Source organism: Dermacentor albipictus, chromosome 1 (genome assembly GCF_038994185.2).
Source record: "Dermacentor albipictus isolate Rhodes 1998 colony chromosome 1, USDA_Dalb.pri_finalv2, whole genome shotgun sequence".
Taxonomy (NCBI): Eukaryota; Metazoa; Arthropoda; class Arachnida; order Ixodida; family Ixodidae; genus Dermacentor; species Dermacentor albipictus.
The window spans coordinates 8041470-8049986 of NC_091821.1; the positions used below are offsets into that span (position 1 = coordinate 8041470).

At 43.5% G+C, this 8517-nt stretch overlaps 1 protein-coding gene across 4 annotated transcripts in view; it reads right to left on the minus strand.

The window, feature by feature from the left end:
* The window catches only part of LOC135897339 (uncharacterized), a 137431-nt gene extending 129594 nt beyond the window's left edge, over nt 1-7837 (minus strand). The window contains exon 1 of one of the 4 annotated variants that reach the window (XM_065425956.2): nt 7720-7837. The gene's annotated coding sequence lies outside the window, so the exon portion shown is untranslated. The remainder of the gene's footprint in view (nt 1-7719) is intronic. The other 3 variants (XM_065425955.2, XM_065425954.1, XM_070538863.1) reach the window with 3 other exon arrangements.
* Between the last annotated feature and the right edge of the window lie 680 nt (nt 7838-8517).

Genomic DNA, 8517 nt, shown 5'->3' on the forward strand with positions numbered 1-8517 from the left:
GTATATTTGCCGTGTACATGTAAACAAGCGCAAAAGCCATGCAGAAATGCTCTTTCTACTTTCGTCACTTGCAATGCAGCTAAAGAGCAGACGACGGGCAGCGTTGTGGAAGGCACGGGGTTATTTTTCTGTCGCGATCCGGCATGTGCTGTAGCACATGAGAGCTCTACTAAAGCAGTCATCAAAATACAAGAGTCTTTATTTATACCGAGAATTGCCCGATTCAGAAGCACGATTTTTTGAGAGGGATTACTTTAGTCGCGGAGGCAATCGGACGTCGCGCTTCGGTTATCTGGCGGGGCCTCGGCGAGCCTCCCCTTTTTTCTAAAGCTGTATCCGACTATAGATGATTCTAGAGGACAGCATCTTCCTAAGCATTGCAAGACATGCAGGCATGACGGCAAAGTTTGTACCCCACTTTTCGGCAGGACTAAGATTGTCGGACGCGCAAGGGATAAGAAAGAGCGTGAAGTAATAGAAGCTTTAGAAATCGCGAGATTAGGGCATGATAAATGTGTTAGTGAGGCTTCCACACATTTGTACCGCAAGTAGTTGGCGTTTCTAGGATTGACTACATGATAGCGGCATTGGTCTTTGTGGTTGGTGCGCGTGCGCTCTGTTGTTGGTAAGAAAGAGGCGTTGGAGCATTAAACCAGTTGTTAGTCTGCTCCTGTGTCGTGTGGTTCTTTCTCTGTCTTGTTCTTTTTTGCGCAGTTTTTCTTTGTTCTCATGATGTTATACCAACTAGCCTCTCACCGTACGCTACTAGACACTGCAGCACCTTTACGCCGTTGAGGGATTCAAGACCAACGACTTCCCCTTTTTTTTACTGCAGCTTGTGTAACTTCTTTCCGAAGCCCCTTTCGGTTCGATCGGAGAGTGCCACATAAAAATGTGAAAAAAAAATACAGGCGTGACGCAAGCGGCATACTCGCGTAGAAGTTGTGGACGAAAAGTGTGCGACCACAGCCGGTGAAGCCAGCCATCAAATTTACTACTACTTCTTCGGCATGCCCCATGCCCGCTATGACACCAGAATTTCCGGCATATATTTGCATTTCCAATGTATAACCCTCCTTTGTGCAGGCCTTCTATAGATTGACTCCATACTTGTGGGCTTTACCAGGGATGTGTTGCCTAAAGGCGAGGCGCCCACGCCACGGAATCATCGTTTCGTCAATGACAATCTGTTTGCCTGGCTCCAACACTGAGCATAAATTGCGATTCATTTTTTCCATCAAGGGTTGCTGTGCGCTCGGTTTCTCGTTATCTGCGAAATGCCAGAACCTTAGTAGCAGCAGAAACCGGTCGCGGGCCATGTTCTGGCGAATGCAGTTTACGCCGTACAAATCGCTTCTTGCCCAATAGTGCTGCAGATTAGGAAGCCTTACTAGAACCATGCAGATCAGTACACCAATGAGCACTTTCATTAATTGCAAAATTCGTCACGTACAAACGTCAATTAATTGACGTTTGTCTCAGTCCATTTCTTCACGCGCGATTTCTCTTGTAGGACGTTCGAGTCTATGTACTGCTTCCCATACCTGTTTGTCGCATGACGATCATGTCCCAAATGTCATCAGTCAAAAAAAGAGAAAACAAGCTGCGAGCATCGTTGATAGTCGGGAGGCTGATTAGCACAGGAGGGCTCGAATACGACATCGCTCCAACTCTAGTCGTTATCGCAGTCCAGCTTTCGGCATGTAATGCAGCCTGAACATCACCATTTTCAGAATCCTCAGATACCGCTTCACCGCAAACGCTTGACTCCCCATCCCACAGTACAGAATTTTCCAATAACTGTTCGAGGCTGTCATCGTCGCTGTTTGAACACTCAACGTTCGCTGGAGTAGAAGTTGTGCCACACGAAGTGGATGGCAACGTATTTGGGCTGCCATGTGTCCCGGCAGATCCGCTTCCACCGCAGGGTCTTTTCTTCTCGTTTTCTGTACCTCCGTCGAATTTTTGACAGTCCACCACAATTTTTGAAGGCTTGTAAAAAATGGAAAGCACAAGGATGTGGACCACTAGGCTTGGCACTAAGAGTAAGCCAAGTTATTGCGAAGAGGACGGACTAATTCTTCAGCTGAGCTCTTGCACACATTGTGCGCGCTTTTCAAAAGTACGTTGCGCATATGGAAAGCGCCCGAACAAAAGGCTGGAGCGGGTAGCTGGAACATTTTCTGCGCCGCTTCCTGATAGCCGTCAGGTTTATCATCAGACGCATTGCAAGCGCCAATGTCAATAAATATAGGCGCGCTTTATATCTCTACCGCCATCTGTGATATCATAGTGAAAACGCATTTTCATGCATTTGTGGAAGCATATCATCGCCGCACTGCAAGAAACGCGTCGTTGTTTGCGCCAGTATGGCTGGACTGCGTTGCGTGACCCACCGGTGGGCCAAGATGCAGTGAACGTGTTAAGCTAAGATGGGGTAACATGACCTAAGCAAAAAAAAAATGACTCGGCGGTAGATTGGGCTGACGCCCATGGTCAGGTAAAAAGTAGACTGGCCCGACCATAGCAATCTGGCTTGGGCCGGGCCTGGCCTTTGCAAATGGCCAGCCTGTTTGTGGACCACCGGCATGCTGTCGGCAGGCGACACTGGGCCGGCCTCATAACCGCCTGTTTAATTATCGTGACCGCGTTCGTCCAACACACGGACCGGTGACTTCCCCACAACGGCAAAAGCATCGCTTGTCCGCGGCAAGCGTTCCTGTGCCGTATTCATATTTGGGTTTTAGCCACTCACCCCCCCCCTTACCCCTTAAAAACAAAGAAAACTCAATTCCTCCTACTCTCCAAATTTATCCGGTGCCAACCTCCATGGCGTAACGCAGAGGCCATGTGTCGCTTCAGGACGTATACCGCACAATCAACAAATTATTGTATGTATGTATGTATGTATGTATGTATGTATGTATATATGTATATATGTATGTGTGTATGTATGTATGTATGTGTGTGTGTGTGTATGTATGTATGTATGTATGTATGTATGTATGTATGTATGTATGTATGTATGTATGTATGTATGTATGTATGTATGTATGTATGTATGTATGTATGTATGTATGTATGTATGTATGTATGTATGTATGTATGTATGTATGTATGTATGTATGTATGTATGTATGTATGCTTTATTTCCACAAAAACTAAATACAGCTTTGCGGGGGTAAAATGGGGAAAAAGCTGCTCGTAGCAGCTTGACCAGCCCCAAATACCCTTAAAAATACAAAAAGAAAATAAGGGAGCAGCAGAGCGGAAATACAGTTTCCCAAGTACTTACATATTCAAGCATTACAACATGTCATGCATACGTATAGCAAATCAGGCGAGGAAAAAAAATACAACAAAAGTAAGATGTGAGCAAGCAGGCAAAAACACGAAATCTCACTGCACTTCAAAAGCACACAGGCATTGTACAACTCACATACGAGAGAAAAAATCAAGAATATCAGGAGGAGAACAAGTTGCAATATCAATTTTATTAACAATAAGATCGTTTAATAACCGAGGTAGCCTGGAGCACAGCATTTGTGATCCATAGTTTGTGCGCGATCTTGGTACGTGCCAGTACTATGGCTTTCTTGTGCTGTATGGAGTTTCGTGTAGTTTTAAGTTAGCCATAGAAGTAATGTAGTTGATGTTCTTTTTCTGTTCATTTTTATACGCAAGCATTGAACGATACTTTAAAAGGGCCTGTACTTTCGATGTGTTAAGTTTATGAAATAAATAAGCTGATGGGAAATCGTATGGTTTCTTGCAAATAGCGCGAAGAGCCTTCTTTTGCAGTATGTACAGCCTGTTGATATTTGTGTCAGAAGTGGCAGCCCAGACCGAACAACAATAATTTAATGAAGGGAAAAAGAGACATCCACCCGTTCGCAGCAATTGCTACAAAGGAAACCCATACGGGTTCCTCGAAAGAAAAGCCTCATAGTTGAAGAAAAATTCGTCCTGGTCCGGGACTCGAACCCGGGACCACCGCCTTTCCGGGGCAGCCGCTCTACCATCTGAGCTAACCAGGCGGCTAGCAGATGGCAGGGCGAAGTCGAATTTGTCGACAACACGAAGCAAATGCAAGAGTTTTGACGTAGCAATTGCTGCGAACGGGTGGATGTCTCTTTTTCCCTTCATTACTTCTCTCCACCTTGCGGGTTTCCGCAGAACTACTACGTCAACAATAATTTAAATGGCTGAGAAAAAGTGAATTATATAACAAGCACTTAATAAAGCGAGGAAGATAGTTCAAGGAATAAAATATTCCAGTGATTTGTGAAAGCTTACTAGCAAATAAATCTATATGGCTCTGCCACGTCATAGTATGATCAAAAATACACCTAGCGATTTTACCGAGTGTACAAGTTCAATTTTAGAATTGTTCATTAGCAAATCTTCCTCTAGAGTAATTTGTGTGTTCTTAGCGCGAAATAACACCGCCTTAGTTTTTTGTGAATTGATAGTCAAACCGTTGTCAGATGACCATGTGTATAGTTTATTCAAAACTGCATTAGCTCTTATAATCAATTCGGCAGGGCGGTTAGATGAAAAGAATAACGTAGTGTCATCAGCATGGATTACGTAACGCGTATCAACATCAATGTTTACTAAATCATTAATGAAGATATTAAAGAGGAGGGGCCCTAAAATACTGCCCTGGGGTACACCTACATTGACCGACCGAACTTCAGATTTAAAGCTATTTACTTGTACAAACTGCTTTCTATGACCAAGATACGACCTAATCAAGTCAAGTGCATTGCCGCGTATACCGTAGTGGTTTAACTTACTAAGCAAGATATCATGATTTATAGAATCGAAGGCTTTTGAAAAATCGACAAATACTCCCAATGTTAGCAAGCGTTCCTCAAAATTATTTAGAATTAGTTCTTTCGGTTCAAGCAAAGCTAGCTGTGTTGACATATTTTTTCCGGAAAGCGTACTGATGCTTAGTTATCAAGTTGTACTTGTCCAGAAAGTCTGATATTCTGCAAAAAATTATTTCCAAGCACTTCGAAAATATCGGGAGAATAGACACAGGTCTATAATTAGGTATGGAAGTTTTGTCACCTTTCTTGAACAATGCAACTACTTTTGCCATCTGCATTTTATACGGGAACACACCGGTAGAAAGGCATATATTATAAATATGGGCTAGTACTGGAGCGATTATATCTATTGCAAATTTCACAGGCTTGATTTTAATGTTATCAGCATCGCAGGAATTGCTATTGTTTAGTGCAGAGAACAGTAAACTTACTTCTGAAGTGTTTGTGGGACGCAAAAGAATTGAATGCACACAGTTAGTTGTAATGAAACGGCAGGCGTTTTCATTCACATTGCGTTTAGGTAGATTAGTGAAATAATTATTAAAACAGTCGGCCAACTTCTCGTCAGGTATGTCCGCTCCATCGGAAATTATTCGCAACCCTGCCGCTGAATTGGGCACTCTATTCAGCAAAGAATTATGCCAATGCCATAACTTATTGCTGTCATGGCTGCAAGATGCGAAGAATTGCTTATAAAATGCAGTTTTCGCAGCACGTAATTCCTTAGCTAAGCCATTTCGAAATGATTTAAACACTCTTAAATCATCAGGATACCGAGATATGATGAATTTATTGAACAACCTAGCTTTTTCTTTTATCATTTTAAATAATTGAACAGTAACCCAGGGTTTAGGTATCCTTGATGGAGCGGACACTTTAGGAACGGAAGGAAAATGTTTAACATAATAAGAAATGAACGTTTCCAGAAAAGCACCGTAAGCACGATCAGCACTTGTAGCAGCAACAACACTGTCCCACACTACGTGACGTAAGTCATCGCGAAAACACTCTAGCCGTTCTTCAGTTATAATTTGCGAAAAGCAAACTCCTTCTGGTGATCTTTTATCTTCCCGTTTGACAGTGAGGAATACGGGCATGTGATCACTCAAGCTGTATGAAATAGTGCCACATTGAGCACTGTTTGATCCGTAGTTCGTAATGAACAAGTCAAGGCATGTGGAGGTATCACAGGTAATTCTGGTAGGAGTATTGATAACATTGGAACATCCATGCGTCTTAAAAGCAATTCAAAATCACGTGTGATATTGCAGTCAACCATCACGTTTATATTGAAATGGCCACCACAAATCAATTTATACTGTAATTCAACAATGTATTTTAATAATTTCTCAAAAAAGAGAAAAAAGCCTTGGAGATTGCCTCGCGGTGGTCTGTAGATAACAGAATAAACAGTGCGCGCATGTAACACAGACAAAACCTCGTAGTCATCGTTGACGCAAGAAAACTCTTGAACACAGTTTACATTAAATGAATCGCACACGATTAGGCTAACCCCGCCACCGCGCGAGTTCATTCTTGATCTTGCAAAGCACTCGTACTTTGGCGGACACCAGGGGACCGTACAATCACTGTACCACGTTTCAGAAAGCATTATGAAATGAAAACGTAAGTTTAGGCTGCTGAAAAAAATGTCAAGTTCATCCTTTTTATTTTTCACTGACTGGCAGTTGATATGTATGCATCTAATCAATCCACCATTCTGCGAGCTTGCATTATCGTGAAGATCCGACGAACGCATTTTATTCGAGTGTCCCAACATCATTTTAACAGCAACTTACTTTCACTCCTATGCTCAAAAAACGATCTTATCCAGATCTGCAGGCGACTTTATCAAGTGTGCGCGATCGCCCTCACTCTTTCTTAGGAACACTTTTCCAGCGCGGTGCCATGCAAAGCGGAAATTATTTACCCGCGCCCATTCTTTCGCAGCTCATAGGAGCATTCGATTCTGCGCAGTCAGGTTTTCCGTGATAAACATTCCATGCTGAGCACCTGACAAAACTCTCTTTTTGTTCAGCCATTGTTCCCTTGTTGACTGGTTGGAAAAGCGTACGATAATGCCGGGAGGCCTGTCGCCTCTGGTCTGAAGCCGGTGAATCGAGGCAACAGTTTGTTCAGTCAAAGGGACAAGTTGCAGTTTTGATGCAATGACCTTCATTTTATCTATAAGACACTCGTTGTTGTCTTGATCAACACCGTGAACCTCAATATTTAGTTTTCTGCTGTGGTACTCAAGTTCATTTATCGAGGAGCGCACTGAAAGCAATTCTGCGCTCATGTTTTGCTCCTGTAGTTTGCAAACTTTGTTCTTGAGCGCCTTTAGGTCATTGTCATGATTCGCAACGGCCTCAAGAATTTTGTCATACTTGGTTGATAATAGACTCACCGATTCCTCAATATCGTTTACCGTTTGCTTGAGGGGCAGTAATTCATCAAGTTTCCTGCTTATCTCGACCAGCATCGTGGCTATTTTTCCATCAGTTTCCTTTGGCACAGTAGAGCTCTGTCCTACTTTGCCCTTACGACATGATGAGCAACGCCAAGATTTCCTATAGTCTTCCCCTTTACACCGGTACGTGCTCTCAGAAACTCCGGAACATGCAGTTCTGATATGATAATAGGCTGAACACTCGGAGCATTCCATAAATTGGTCATCGTCCTTAAAGGCACTGCGCCACTTGCCACACTCCGATTCACTTGAAGGACCCATGACGACAAATAGTAATCAGTGCTTATATAGATACAGCACAAGTTTCAATCAGAGATTGTTCAATGGCAGCAGCAGCAGCAGCAATAAGAAAAAGTACGACCGAACGTGTACACATTTAACAGAAAAAGACCATGTGTAAGAAGCACAAACCTGTAAAAGGTTGCAGAGCCACGTTAGATTGCCGTCTGTATTCCGCTGCCGCTGCTGCCAAATGACCAGGAGAACACAGCGCAGCCCATATAAGTAGCAGCAGAAGGGGACCCTTGTGACCTATCCGCAGGATGCACGTGATTCATGGTGAAGGATAAGCCAGGCACCAGGTAGATGAACCAGTCTTTAGGCACGAGGAGTAGCAGATTATCTTGCGCATGCTCTTTCCATCCACGTGGTTCGGCAATCCTAGAATATGCATATGGCCTATTCCGAGGAAGTACTGAAATGAAATAGAAGCCAAAATGACTTCATTACCCAGCAAGACGTAATTTAAGCTAGAAAACAGACATGTAGATTATAGGTTTTCCATTCCAATTACCTATCCAAAATAGACAGAAACAGCATTCGCATGCGGCGTGCGTTGACTCCAAGCTTTGACTCCAAGGAGAAAAAAACGAACACAAAAAAAAACGTCGGCGCCACGTGTTTTACTCCACGTAATCAATGTAATCAAATAATTGACAAACGATTCCTCTAAACGGGAATGCGACTTATCGCGCCAAGTAGTCATCAAAGGGAAGGCACCGTTTCGGTGATTTTACCCAAACTGTGACAACAAAAATGAATTTTATTTTTATGCGAAGCATATTAAGAGAGGTCAACCCAGCTCCTCAGGCGCGGCGGTGTCGCCTTCAATACCACGTGACACCGCGACAGAGGAGAAACGGGGCTCCAACTCGCGCCGTCGCTCGCGGCGGTATATAAGCAGCTGCGCTTGCCTCACCCACGACGTGA